General features: G+C 42.8%; 1 protein-coding gene across 1 annotated transcript in view; it reads left to right on the forward strand.

Annotated features, from left to right (window-relative positions):
* Positions 1-6,452: 6,452 nt before the first annotated feature.
* SV2B (synaptic vesicle glycoprotein 2B) overlaps positions 6,453-15,198 on the forward strand; it is a 203,239-nt gene continuing 194,493 nt past the window's right edge. The window contains exon 1 of the mRNA XM_029238183.1: positions 6,453-6,870. The gene's annotated coding sequence lies outside the window, so the exon portion shown is untranslated. The remainder of the gene's footprint in view (positions 6,871-15,198) is intronic.

Here is a 15,198-nt window from a genome sequence, read left to right on the forward strand (position 1 = left end):
GTCTCCCTACTCTTGTTCCCTGGGCTCATTTACCAAAATAAACTACCTACGTGTAAACCCTTGCCTCAGGCTCTGCTTTCAGGGGAAAACCTAGGCTATGACAGCTGGCACCATAAAGGGCCCTGGAAACGAGTCACTCAGGATGGATTCTATGACTGCATCATTCACTGGTCAGATGGCAATGAGGACCCCATTGTTGGTAGAAAGTAGGATGGTGCTAGGCCTTGGCATGCAGTATCATTATGACTAGTAAAACCTTCTATGATGGAGAATTGGGATGAAGAGCAGGTGGAAGGTGAAACACTGGCTTAAGTGAGGGAAACCTAGGTTAAGACAGTAAACTTTGTGTTCATGCTGGTCCTCTTCATGGTTGTAAAATGGCTGCTGATAGCAAACAGGGCTATTTAATGATTCCTCATTCATGTCCAGAAGAGAAAAAGTGATTTTTTCTTTAGTGTGATCTTGTGGACCTCCTTGAGCCAATTTCTGCTGCAAAGAAATGCTGTTAGGCTTGAGTTTCTGGATGGATCTTGGGCCAGGGCACTGGAAATTATTTACTGGAATTACTGACTGGGTTTACTTAGGTCATTCATGGGCCACTTATGGGGTTCACATCTTTTCCAAATGTTTCCAAACATGTCTCGAAGGAGACTAGATTGGATGTTAGAGGATCACCTACAATATTCACTACACCCTTCTTCTCCTGGTCCCTTTGATGAACTTCTCATCTTCCTTGGGAAACTTGTTTAACCTCTCTGTGTGTCAGTATTCTCATAAATAAAAAGGTACTTATTTTGAAGAGTTGTCGTGAAGATTAAATAAGTTAGAACACCTAAGTGGCCTAGAATAGTGCCTGGCACATAATAGGCACTCAATAATGTCAGCTATTATTAATATTGTTGAACATATAAATGTGTGTATATACATTCACATATATATTAGTATATTTAAAACACATTTTATATTTATCTGTTATTGGATTTCACTTCCAGTCATCTCTGTGTTTCCAGTGCTTGAAGTGAAAAAAGATCTGCTGAATGAATGAACAAATAGAATATATGTCATATACATATCTGGAAGGGAGAGATTGCTATGGAGAGCTGGGGGAGGAAGTAAGGTGGTCTTGGCAGGTTTACTGGAAGAAGTGGAATCTCAGCAGGCACATGAAGGATAAATTAGCTTTTTATAAGGTTGAGGATTAGAAACAATATTAGTATGAGGAATTGTGTGTGTAAAGATACAGAAGAGAAAATAAGTACAAAATATTTGAGGGAACAGACCGATTTGGGTAGAATGGAAGGTGTGGCAATGGGCATGAGGAGGGATAAGACAGGACAGCTAGTTTGGAACCAAGACTATTCCAATAGGAGAAGAGTGATTTTATGGAAAGAACCCAAGCTTTGGAATTTTACCATGATTTGACTCTTAACCCTATTGCTTACTGGTTGTGTGGCCTTAGACATATTACCTGACCATTCTAAGCTTGTTTTTTTTTTTTAATTTGGAAAATGAAAATAAAGTGCATAAATTGCAGTGTTTTGGGGAAAATAGCAAAAATATATATAGAATGCCTTTCAAATGGTAAGCACATGATAAAAGCAGCTGTTAAATTGATTGTTATACTGGCAGGTAGTGTTAAATTTTTTTTTTTTATACAGGAAGGGTGGCATTTTAACATCGTTTGATAGTAGTATAATTGAACCATCAAAATTTACAGAGTGCTAAAATCCAGGAAATGAACCAGCAAGTCTGGCAGACACGGCCAGTGCATGGAAATCACTGCCTTCTTTGGTTAATTGGGAAGCAGCAGAAGGTAATGGAAATATTTAAAATCCTGTGATAGAATTTTGTGGATTCCTTTTTTAGATTTAGTTTTAAAATTCTGCTTTCAGGCAGACAATTGCTTTCTTTATGGAATTGTTTGGTTTTTCTGCAGTATCAGGTGACACTTTCCTTTCTAAAAGCCAACAATCAGGTCTTTCTCAGTAAGTTCATATATTGACTTTTGCCATGGTCAAGTCCGAAGTTCTTCCCTGTCAGTAGAGTGAGTGGAAGAGATTCTGATTCTTTTGCATCTTAATTATTTCTACTGATAAAGCTGTAGCTAGAAGAGACTTTATCATTATTACATTATTCTTAGGCAAAGGCCCACAAAGAGTAAACATCAGTATTGTAAATAAATTCATTTTTATCATTTTTTTAAGGTTCTGCATTTATATCATATGATATTTGTCTTTGTCTGACTTACTTCACTTAGTATGATTATCTCTAGGTCCATCCATGTTGCTGCAAATGGTATTATTTCATTCTTTTTAATGGCTGGGCAACATTCCATTGTATATATGTAACAGAAACAGACTCACAGACTTAGAGAACGAACTTATGGTTACCAGGGGGAAGGAGGGGGGGAGGGATAGATTGGGAGGTTGGGATTGACATGTACACACTGCTATATTTAAAATAGATAACCAACAAGGACCTACTGTATAGCACAGGGAACTCTGCTCAATATTCTTTAATAACTTAAATGCGAAAAGAACTTGAAAAAGAATAGATACATGTATATGTATAATGGAATCTCTTTGCTGTACACCTGAAACTAACAGAACATTGTAAATCAACTATATTCCAATATAAAATAAAAATAAAATAAGAAAAACATTAAGTGAAAAAGAAAAGGGTGAACACCAGTGCTTTTCAGAATGTGCTGGTTTTATAGCTTCAGTTGTGACTCACCCTTTGCAGCCACAAACCACCGGCTGCCTGATGCCCTCTCAGCTCTCATTTTGGTATTCTTTGGACCTTTTAAAACACAAATTGATGATGGATTTTCCCATTTCTACTCTAATTACCTTAACCTTTGCTATTCTAGGCAAGCAGTTTAGGAGTCCACTGCACTTACATTCCAAAAATGAAAATATAAAGTGAAAGTGTTCCCCTCAATGCATTTGTATTCCTGAAGTGAATTGTCAGTGAATTGTCATAATTTAGAATTCTGTGGGAGGAGGACACAGAAAACTTGACAGTTGCCACTCATGTTTCTTGAAGAAAATATGACCAAAACCACTTTTGATTAAGTGAGGTTTATCTCTTGGGGCTTGAGGGGTAGGAAAAGGTCATTTAGTTTCTACAGAAAAATTTTGGTGAGAGATGTGCCTTGAATTTAAATAACTTACATATCTGACTCAAAATGAATCTCAAAAGGAAGTTTTAAAAATGATCTTCTCTTCAGATTTTCAGTTAGAAGTCAGAATTAGCATTTTTTTACCTATTGAAAAAGAATATTCCCATCCATTGGAGGCAATATATCATCATGGTTATTGTCACCCCTGGTTTTAGGATGAGATAGCTTCGGTTCATCTCCTGTCTTCATTACTTACTATTAAGTGATCTTTGGCAAGTTACACAACTTGTCTGAAAAATGTACTTACCTCATAAAAGTGTTGTGAGGATTAAACAGTTAGCAAATCAATTTCTGCTTTCCAGTAGTATTTAATAGGTGGTGGCATGCCATTAATCTTGCACATCAACTAGAAAAAAAGAATAAATTACAGAAATCACATTTTAAAAGATATCTGAGGATAGTGAAAACAAAAAGGACTAAATGAACTAACATTCCAAAAAAGGAAGAGCTCTTCCTAGGTGGGTGAGCTGATTTTATTCTTTTCTTCCTTATGCATTTGCTGAGTCCAAGCATGGGCTGAGGATCAGGCAGAGGGGGCTATACTAGGGGAAGAGAAAATGGCAGAGCCTTAGACCACCATATGGCTTGTTTGCCAGTTTAAAATCTAGAAAACACCCAAATGTACAGACAGTTTGCCTGATGGGATCTTTGCTGAATGCTGAGTTGGGGGGTATAAGAAGCTAGGTGCTGGATTGGAAAGGCAGAGTGAAATATTTTGCAGTGTCATAGTGCTGATGAGAAAAATTCTCCCTGGAGGCTATGTCCTACAATAAACACATGACAGCTCTCATCTTTGAGACATATGAACACAGAGGTGAAATTAGTCTAGGTAGAGCTAACATCCAGTTCCTTGGAAGCTGATTCCTGAGTGGATTGAGGTGATCAACCCCTCATCTTATCTGTATAACAGAGGGCAAGGTGAACCATCTCCGGAGGAAAACAAGAGTAACTTCAGTTTTCAGTGGTTCCTTTACACAATATCTGGCATACAAGAAAAAAACAGGATACATGCAAAAAGGCAAGAAAATGTTTGCTAATAATCAACAGAAAAGGCAATAAAATAAATTATCCATATGTTGTAGTTAATAGATTTTCTTATAAATATGTTAAAGAAAATAGAGAAAATGATGGACAGAATGGATAAAAAGAAAAATTCAACAAAGCTTATGTCAAATAATCAAGTAGCCATTTGAAAAATGTAATATCTATACTTAAAAACTCATTGGATGGGTTTAACAGCAAATTGATCACAGCAGAAAACAAGATTAGTGAACCCAAAGAAAGGTCAATAGAAAATTCTCAAGCTAAAGTACAAAGAAGGTAAAAAAGGAATAGAAAAAATGGAACATAAAAGATGTGTGGGATAATATCAAAACCATTTAATTATGTGTAACATGTGCTTTCTCAATCTAAGAGCATAGGAGAGAGAAAATAGGGCAGAAACAACATTTGAAAAGATAGTCTGAGAATTTTCTAAAACTGATAAAAGATATTAACCCACAAATTCAAGATGCTCAGAATCAGAAAAAAAACAAAGAAAACCATATATAGGAATATCATAATTAAACTTCTGAAAGAAAATATTAAAAGCAGTGAAAGGCAAAAAGATTGCTTTCAGAGAGGTGATAACAAGACTATGAGCAGAGTTTTCAAATGAATATATGGTAGCAAGAAGACAATAGATTGACTTCTTCAAACTGATGAAAGGAAAAAAGACTTCCATCTATGAATGCTATACATAGTGAAAAATAATCTTCAAAAAGAAAGGTCAAATAAAGACATTTTAAGTTGTATAAAAGCTGAAAGAATAGTCTCTGGTAGATGTTCCCTACAAGAAATACTAAAAAGAACTGTTCAGAGTGAAGTAAAGGAACCTCCAAATAGATACACAGAACTCCAAGAAAGAATGAAGAACTGGTTAAATACATAGAAAAATATTGACTTTTTTTTTTTTTTTTTTTTTTGCGGTACACGGGCCTCTCACTGTCGTGGCCCCTCCCGTTGCGGAGCACAGGCTCCGGACGCGCAGGCTCAGCGGCCATGGCCCACGGGCCCACGGGCCTAGCCGCTCCGCGACATGTGCGATCCTCCCGGACCGGGGCACGAACCCGCGTGCCCCTCATCGGCAGGCGGACTCTCAACCACTGCGCCACCAGGGAAGCCCTATTATACACTTTTCAGCAAACTAAAAGAAGAAGGGAATCTGTTATTCCCTGATATTCCTTCTCAGAATTCTTTAATCTGATAAACGTTATAAAAATAAACACCAACGGCTAACATCATACTTAGTGGTAAAAATGCTTTCCCTCTGAAATTAGAAATAAAACAAGGCTCTTCATTATCATCACTTTTTTAATTAACATCATACTTAATAGTATGAAGACTTTCCCTGAATCTAAGAATAAGACTAGGTATTGACACTTCAATTTAGCATTGTATGGAAGTCTTAGCCAGAGCCACAAGGCGAGAAAAAGTTTAAATAAAAGATATAAGCATTGGAAAAGGAAAAGGAAAATTTGTCTTTATTCATATATATTATATATATAATAGGTAGATATATACCTTCAAAATCTGAAATAATATAAAACTGTTGATTCCATTCATAGGTAGTTCAAGAACAGGCAGTAATAATTGATGCTGGAAGAGGCGAGAATAGTGGTTACATATGGAAGATGAGTAGTTATTGCCTGGTAAGGGTCATAAACCTCCGGATGCCAGAGCTGTTCTATACCTTAATCTGGATAGTAGCTGCACTAATATACATTGAGAGACACTATATGCCTTTGTACATGCAGCAAACAAGAGACCATGCATCTCCACAGCTTATGTTCTAGTGAGGGAGACAGACACCAGGCAGTCAACTTTAGTAACAGGTGTTGGGTGCTGTGGTAGAGGAAGCAGTGGTGGCCCCGTGCACATGGAGCAGGGAGAACTCTCTTATTCCAGGGAGGAGGGCGGACTTCCTCAAGGAAGAGATGGCTCAGCTGAGAACCATTAGTCATTAGGCAGGGATAAGAAGCTTAGGAGGAAGAGAATTTTCTGGGCAGACAGGAAAGAACATGCAAAGGCCTGGAGGTGAGAGAGTGAGGCATGTGCAAGAAATTATAAGTTTGTTATGGCTGGAGTACGTGTCCTAGTTTGGGGCTGGTGAAAGGGGTGTGGAGTACACATCGCCCCCTTGCCCCAGGCGAGGTGGAGAGCGCGAAGGAGATGACAATAATCAGTGGGGGATGAAACTCGAAACTCGAGAAATAAGATGTTTAACATCTATTGCTCTGCAAATCCAGGGAGCCTGGGGTCCCGCTGGGTCCCCTTCCCACCCAGCTATCCCAAACACTCCGTCTGCAATCAGAAGGAGATTTAGAAGCGAAGAGCTGCCCGCCGCGAATGCCTTAATGCTCAGGCCGGGTAGAAAGCGGGTTAGGATCTGATCCCACTGAATAGAGGACGCAGGAGCCTCCCGCCCTTGGTGCTCGGTGTGGCGGCGGCGCGCTGCGCGCTGCGCCAGGGCGGGCGGCGGCGGCTGCGGCGGCGCGGGCGCCGTGATGCATGTGTGACACCCGTGGACTCCTGCCTCCGCGGGGATCGCCCCAGCGCAGCGTTTGCCGGAGCTGCCGGCGGGGCCACCAGGACGGACGCCCTTCCGCCCGCACCCGGAGGCGGCCGCCCGCGAATTTCCCACCCAGGTAGGGGACTGTGTTGCTCGTTACGGCGCGTGCAGACCCGGCCGCGGCGCGGACCCCACGCGCTCCTGGGGCTCCCAGGCTCTCCTGCCAGGGCTGAAAACGTACACGGTGCTACCTTCGAATGTTGTTTATAGTAAATGGCACAAAAGACAGGGGAGAGACTTGGAAAGCCGGCGCAGAAAAGCAAGGACTTGCCCGCTGCCCGGGGCTGCGCGCCTCTTTGAAGGTGGCATCCCCAAGGGCTGTTTTTAAAGCGTGTTTGAACTGTTAGCGCCATGCATAGTTTTGCAACTTAGACTACGGACGTTTATAACTCCCTGTGCATAAGCTTTCTCGTCACTGCTCTTAGTTTCAATTCTTAGATGGATTTTTGTTGTTGTTGGTTTGTTCTTAAAGGACATCAAAACAGGCTTACACCTGGTGGTTCTGGGTTGGGGTTTGCGTGTATTTCTGTATGTGGAGGGCGCCCTCCGCGGGTGTGGGAGCCGTTTCTTAGGGACACAGAGAGGATTTGTTTATAGAGGGATTTTAGCGCAAGGAAAAGAACATGATTTGTTCTGCAGGGACGGGTGAGCAAATGCGTTTAGCCAGGGAGGAGCGAGGCACTGCCGTTTCCTCCGCAGACGGGTGTTAGATATCTCTGCTGTCCAGGGTTCAGCCGGGCTGCTGAAACAGGATCCTTTAACCAGAAACCACAGACGCAAACTAGCTCTTTCTAAAGGTAACTTAACGTCGATGTCTGGGGCTCTGAAAAGAGCAGCCCGGTAGGGTGGGGTACTGGGGTGGGGAGGGGGTGCCGGGGGTGCCTGCTTATTTTTTCAAAAGCTTGTTCAGAGGTAAATGTGGGCGGCTTTAAGGTTCGGAGAGTGGCAGGTGAAGGATGAGGTATATACCTGTGCGGGAGAATTGGGTCTTGTAGCCACCTCAGCGGTCCTTCTGGTCTACCCTGGTCTCTTCTGCTTCTGCTTCTTGCCCTTTCTAGAAGATGCTTCTGCTTCTTGCCCTTTCTAGAAGACTTACCCTACTTGCTCCAGTGGGTGCAGCAGACATAGTACAGGCTCATTCTGCATCTTTCTTTAGTCAGCAAATACTAGTCGAACACATAGTATGTGTCAGAGGCTGGATTAATCCTTCGGGGTGCAGAGGTGATGAAAACAAAGTCCAGTTCCCCAGAAGCTCACACCTGGTGAAGAAGAAACACCTGTAACAATGAGCTGTGATCAGTTCAGTAATGCAGGTGTGAAAAGAGTGGTGGGAGCAGGGAGGAGGAAGGAATTAATTGTGGCAGTGATTATTTTTAAAAGGAAGCTCTCCTAGTTGAGGCATTACATGGATTTCAGTAGGGATGGGGTCCCTGTCTTGGTCCCTTGGTCTGTGAGTGACCCCCATCGCTCTCCCACCTCATCAGCATCAAGGCTACTGGATGGTCAGAGCTCTACAAGTCACAACAGGGCTGGCATTTGCAGTACGTGACCAGATCTATCCCAGTAGACACAGACATAGGATGACACCAAGGGAAGAGTGTGCCCAATGCAGGAGATCAGCCTTTTTGTTTTTTTAATGGACCATTTTCCTAAATTCTAGGACCAAGAAGGTTTGGGAGCAGTACACAGAGGCAGGGATTCTGGATAATTCTGAGGGATTCTCAGAGCAGATGAACTACCTTCATCTCCCTTGGGTCCCTGACCTGTCTGTGCTTGTCCCAGCTCAGTTCAAAAGGAAAGCTCCAACCTTGATTGTCTCTAAATAGGTGGAATAAAGGAAAGCTAAAGCTGTTTCAACCAATGTGCTCTGGGAAATAAAAATCCAATCTGATGGATGTTTTTTCCTGAACAAAAGCTGTAGTGGGTGATGAAAAATGGTAGGATGATGAGCTCTTGTGTTATGTATGTTGCCAGAGATGCGTATCACATGCGTTTTGTAACCTAGACCATCACTAAGGTATTTAAAAAGCAGGTTGGCACACTGCAAGGAGCGTGGGCTCTGATGCTCAAACAGACCTTGGTGAGTGTCTTGGGCAGGTTATTTAGCCTCGCTTTGAGCTTTGGGTTCCTGATCTGTAAAATGGAGATAACAGTGGAGTTCTTATAATATAATTACATCATAGATGCTTAAAAATATGTGTTTATTGGGAAATGATCATCATATAAATTGCTTGGCACAAAGTAGGTGCTTAAGAAATGGCAGTTCATTCATTGAGTACCTACGACGTGTCAGTTACTGCTGTATGTGGGGGGAATACAGAACTGAACTAAATAAAGCCCATCAAAGAGCTTACCTTGTGCGTGCATGTGTGTGTGTGTGGTGTGTGTGTTTGTGTGTGTGAATATGTGTATAAGATAATGGACAAATAAATAAGTAACTAGATAGTGATGCATTATAGTGGAGAGAAATGGAACAGAGTAAGAGGAAGGGGGAATCTTGCCGGAGGGTGGGGTGAGGATAGTTATTTTTTAATACAGTTTGATCAGGGAAAGCTTTGCTTGTAAGTGACATTTGACCAGACCGCTGGGGAAGTGAGGAGCGAGCCAGGCAGATGTCTGAGGAAGAACATTCTGGGCAGAGTAACAGCACCTGCAAAAACCCTGAAGCAGGAGAGAGGTATGTTCCTAAGAAAACCAGAAAGGAGTCCAGGGAGGCTGCAGTTGAGTGAGTGAGGGGAACAGCAGTAGGATTTGAGGTCAGAGGGGTAACACGGCAAGGTCACTTGGGTATTGCCTCTTATGATTTCTGTTTGTCGCTAAGATTAATATCCTGAGCTTTTGAGGAAGGAATTGGCTGAAATCCTGCACTCTATGTTTAGAAGAAGGCTGGTTGAGAGACATAGATTCCTGTGGTCACTCAGCCTAAGCAAATGCAGCCAACAGAGGCATAAATCTTTGCAAGGTGTTGAGAAGCTCTGTGCCAAACAGTGTTCAGCTATCCTTCCAGTCCTTTCCAGATCAAGGACTATTTTAGTGCTTCTTTTGAACCTTAGTCTTATGTTCATTTCCTTTCCCACAGTGAAAGAAAGGGTCACCTTTAGTGAATAGTCCTGCAGGTATTGTCCTTGCTAGCTTTGATTCTTTATTCTTTGAGAATGACAGTAGTTTCTATGGCTATGGAAAGGTGTTAGAATCAAGTGGAAATATACTGACCATTGGTGTACCACGGGGTGCATTTACATAATATCATATGATGCATTTATTTGAGGCTTCCGTCTTGTAGGCTGAATGTGAAGACCACAGTTTGCTGCTCTGCCCCTCTGAGACTTTGTTCCTCTAAAGAGCACGGTTTTGGCAAACTAATGTTACCAAAGGGGATAGCGTGGGGGGAGGGAGGAGATATAAATTAGGAGTTTGGTATACATGTACACACACTACTATATATAAAATAGGTAAACAACAAGGACCTACTGTATAGCACAGGGAGCTGTGCTCAGTATCTTGTAATAACCTATAATGGAAAAGAATCTGAAAAAAATATGTGTGTGTGTATATATATATATAACAAAATCACTTTGTGGTACACTTGAAACTAACACAACATTGGAAATCAACTAGATCCAATTTAAAAAAAAAAAGAGCATGGTTTTAGGATTTGAGAGCTCCACCCCACTGCTGTCCTTGGTGCTGCAGGGCTCCTGCAGTGTTTTCCTTGGACAGAAATGGGGCTGGATGCCTGAGAACCTGGTCAAAGCTCCTGTGAAACAGGCTGTGATGAGGCTAGCTCCTGGTTGGGTGGCTGGCTGGGTGTCCCCCAAGTCAGCTCAGAAGGTGACATTCACCTCTGTGAATTTTCCCCATCCAAGGTGTTGCTGCCTCAGAAAGCCAATCTGTCCCTCTGGGCTACATCACAGTGACCTTGCTCACCCCCATGCCAGTCTATTGATTTGTAATGGCTGGGACACTGTGTGGCATGGTGGTTTGTTTTCTTCCTGCAGACCCCCCCTTAGTGAGAGCTAAATCATAAGGAGAAGCTTTCCTGATGAACACATACTCAGAGCAGAGCAGCTGAGATGCCTCCCCTAGGGGCTGATCACACACATTAGGGATGACCTTGCCAATGGGACTACAGAGCAAACCTCCCCACAACTTGTGGCTTAAGACAGCAACCATTTCTCATTTTCTCACATGTCTATGGCTTGTCCAGGCAGTTCTGCAGATCCAGGTTGTGCTTGATTGATCCTGGCTGGGTTTGCTCATGTGATTTTTGTCTGCTGTTGGAGTGGCTAAGAGCTGGCTGCTTTAGGATGGCCTTAGCTAGGATGACTTGGCTCTGCTGCAGGTGGTATCTCATCCTCCAACAGGCTAGCCCGGCATGTTCACATGTTATCTCAGGAATCCAAGGGAGAGTGGAAAATTGCATGACCTCTTGAGCCCTAAGCTTATAACTGGCACACTGTCATTTCAGTCTTGTCTGTTGACAAAAGTAAGTCACAAGGCCAGCCCAGAGTGAAGGCGTGGGGAATAGAGTACACTTCTTGATGGGAGGAGCTACATAGTCACATGGCAGAGAGCATGGATACAGGGAACGGGGGAGGAATTGGTATATCTGTGCAATCAATCTACCATAGGGACCTTAAAGTTTAAGTCCCCTTGGCTAAGGCTCCTTTTCTCCTGAACTCTGCAAATGCCTGCAACTTGCCCTTTTTCTTTTCTTTTTTTCTTTTTTTTTCCTGTGTTTTTCTCTGTTTCCATGGCTGACCAACTTCAGACATAGGTATCTTTAGATAGTCATTCATTCACCAAACATTTCTTGAGTGTTCCTTACATGCCAGGCATGTTGTAGGCAGGGGATACAGCAGTCAGGGTAGCAAGGTTCATCCTCATGAAGGATTTATTCTAGTTGGGGAGATAATATGTAAATAAGTAAATGTGTAATATTATGTGATGAGAGAATATCAAGTGAGGAGAGGAGGATGGGGGGTGCCTGGTTGAATGGGGGTGGGGAGTGGGGTGGGTGTGGTCAGGCTGACATGAAGGAAGTGAAAGAGTGAGCCACATGGATATTTGGGGAAAGACCCTTGTAGGCGGGGAAAACAACAAGTGCAAAGGCCCCAAGGGAACAGTGTACTGGCGTGTTCTGGGAACAGCAAGGGGATTCATGTAGAAGGAACTGAGAGAAGAGGGGGATGGAGAAGATGAGATCAGAGAAATGGTGGAGAGCTGGGTAATACAAGGTTGTCTAGCCTTGTGTGGACTTTGGCTTTTGCTCTGAGTGAGATGGGAAGCCATTGGAGAATATTGAGCACTCATTGACATTATCTGATTTAGGTTTTACAATGATTACCTGAGCTTTAGACTTTAGAATAGACTTTAGAGATTAAGGGTGAAAACAGGGAGATCAGTCAGGAGGTTACTGTAATGATCCAGGCAAGAGATGATGGTGGTTTGGACCAGGGTGGAGAGCGGTGATGGTGAGAAGTCATCAAATTCTGGATAAATCTTGCTGATGATGGGTTAGATGAGAGAAAGAAGGGAGTCAAGGATGACTCCACATATTTTGACCTGAACAGCTAGAAAGAGTGGCCCTTTACTGAGATGGAGAAGGGACAGTTATGGGGCTCAATTGGACATCCAATGGGAGATGTTAATTAGATAGTTACATATGTGGGTCTAGAGTTGAAGGAAGAGGTCCTAGAAGGAGACATAAACTTGAATATCGTTAGCATGCTTTTAGTTTGTCCCTTCAGTGAGCTGAGTCACTGCTGTATCACCAGTGCCCTGAATATTGCCTGGCACCTAGTATGCACTCAGTGAGTATTTACTGAATGAGTGAATAGAGTCATTTAATTACTGGAGGTGACTGAAGATCTTTGCTTCAGTGGATCTTGAAGTGTAACTCCCTGAAGTTATTCCTTTTCTTTCCAAGGTCTCATGAGAGCCTTATTGTGGATCAAACGGACTAAAAACAGGCTTTAAATGTGAAGGCTCCAATTGCTTATTTCTTATAGAAAACAATGTGTGGTGACAAGAAAGAGAAACAAGTGGAAACCAAAAAATAGCTCACACTTTCAAAAAAGGAGACAAGATCCGCCGGGTGAGGTGGCTGAAATTCAGGGGTGTGATGTTCTTGGGTTATTATTGTACTGCTCTTAATTTAAGATTAAGCAGGAGCAGGAAAGAATCTTGAAAAAGAGAGACATTTATTTAAATTGATTTTATGCCAAGTGAAAGAGTGTCACCAGCTTGCTTGAAAAATCCCACATCTACAGCATCTTGCATAATGTGTTCCTGTTTATAAAAGGAGAGAAATCGGCAATAGCCTTACAGGAAAAGGGGAGGCTGGAATGACTTAAATCTCAGACTCCAGGTACTGACCATTTCCTCCCTGTGGTGTGACTGAATACATGTGAGTGTGAATTTTCTTTGCAATGATATTGGAGGGGGTGGGGAGTGAAAAAAAGAAAAAGTAGGTATCGCAATGGCAAGTGGTTTCCTGTGTGTGTGTGTGTGTGTGTGTGTGTGTGTGAGAGAGAGAGAGAGAGAGAGAGAGAGAGAGAGAGGAAGAAAGAGAGAGAGAAAGGGGCAACAGTGGGAAAAAAGGAATTGAAGCCCAGAAGGAAATATGAGGAAGAGGTATCAAGTTGGCCTCCATTTGTCTATGTGGGTACCAGGATTGACCATGTTGGGGATCGGATGGAGCAGTGGGATTTGGGAACGAACAAAACTTGGTTTGAACTCAAGCTTCATTACATTCTAGCTGTGTAAACTTTAGCAAGTTATTTAACTTCTCTGAGCCCCTGTTTCCTCAGTTGTAAAATGATGATGGTGATGATGGTGGTGGTGGTGATGATAATGGTGATGATGGTGGTAGTAATAAAACCCAAGTGCTCTGCAGTTTCCTTCATGCTCCTGGACTTGGAAATATGTTGGTCTAAAAATTGATTAAAGGATCACTACACCTGATGAAAGACTTGAAAATTCTAAGTGTAGCGAGAATTTAGAACCTGTCATTTAAAGTTGCCAGTGCTATTGAGAAGATTATTTGCATGGGGCCCATGATGTTCCAGATGAGACAACTGGACGATAATCATCCTTATGAACTAGAGATTTCCAAGGTGCCTCAGAGGGAAACCAACCTTCTATTCTCGGCAATAGGCCACACACCCCCACCCCAGCTCAGCTCTGCACTGTCCCATACTTTGTTGGAATTCCATGATCAAAATTTTTGAGTCACTTGGATTATGTAGGTGCAGAAACTCTGCTGTCAGATGCCTCTGGGCTTCGCTCGCATAATATCTGCTCCATGATGTTTTCTACTGGAAAATCTGCTGCTCTCCCTGCTCCAGGTGCATAGTAGGCACACAATAAATATTTATTTGATACATGAGTGAGTCAATGCTATTGTGGTTGCTCGGTTAGCTGAGGCTCTCTCTATTCTTCTTCTTGGCCTGGGCAAGAAGTGGGAATGTGAGTGACAGCGATGAGCCTTCGGCCTCTAGTAAGTACTCAGCAGCTAATGGTTCCTCTTTCCCCCACCTACCTGCCTTCGCCGCCATTCTGGCCTCCTCTAGATCAAGGAACATAGAGTCAGTTTTCCTTTGGAGCTCTCAGATGCATCAGGAGCAAAGGCCAAAGCTCCCTTGTTGTCTTGACCATTGATTATAGCCCACCCAACAGTGTCTCCTACCCTGGCAATGAACACCCACACCATGTATTCCCTCTTTCAGCTGCCCACACAGAAGCCTGTGGTCCTATTGAATTTCCCTTTTTCTATGGAAGCTCCTGCCCCACCCACTTCGTGTTTCCTTCAGTCTTTAGAGCTTGCTTCTGTCTTGGGCAGCAGGGTAGAGAGTAGCATTGACTTTTCTTTTCCCCCAAAAGGCAATTGAAAATTGTCCCCTAACTGGTGACTCTGTAACCCCCCAGAAATAGAGTTCTGAACTGCTTTCAGGAGCTAGAACATGTAGGCCATGTCCTCTCTCCCATTTCCACTTTACAGATGGGAAACCTGAGGCCCAGAGCAAAGAAATCACAGACAAAAGTACCCTTGGACAAGTGGTTGAACAACCTCATTTCTTTGTCTTCCAGTTCTGCATAGATGCAAGTTAAGGTAATTTTGCCAGACATCTGGGGCCTTCTTGCATTACAGATGCCTGGGTGTAGCAGTTGGCTGTTCAAGCTGGGAGCTGGGGACCGTTAACTGCTTCATACGTCAACCCCAGATGATACACATGTTGGCAGGCACTCTGGCGTCTAAAACTCACGTAAGCAGGGAGAGGCGTGAGTTTTCAAGTCTGTCCCCAGGACAGAAACCTGCCAACGAAGACATGGCCATCCATCAATACCCCCAAGTGTTCAGGTTTGTTTTAATAAGTATTTCATAGGCAGGTTCCTTTCTGGG

This window comes from Monodon monoceros, unplaced genomic scaffold (genome assembly GCF_005190385.1).
Source record: "Monodon monoceros isolate NGI ecotype Baffin Bay Population unplaced genomic scaffold, NGI_Narwhal_1 Super_Scaffold_21, whole genome shotgun sequence".
In the NCBI taxonomy this organism is placed as follows: Eukaryota; Metazoa; Chordata; class Mammalia; order Artiodactyla; family Monodontidae; genus Monodon; species Monodon monoceros.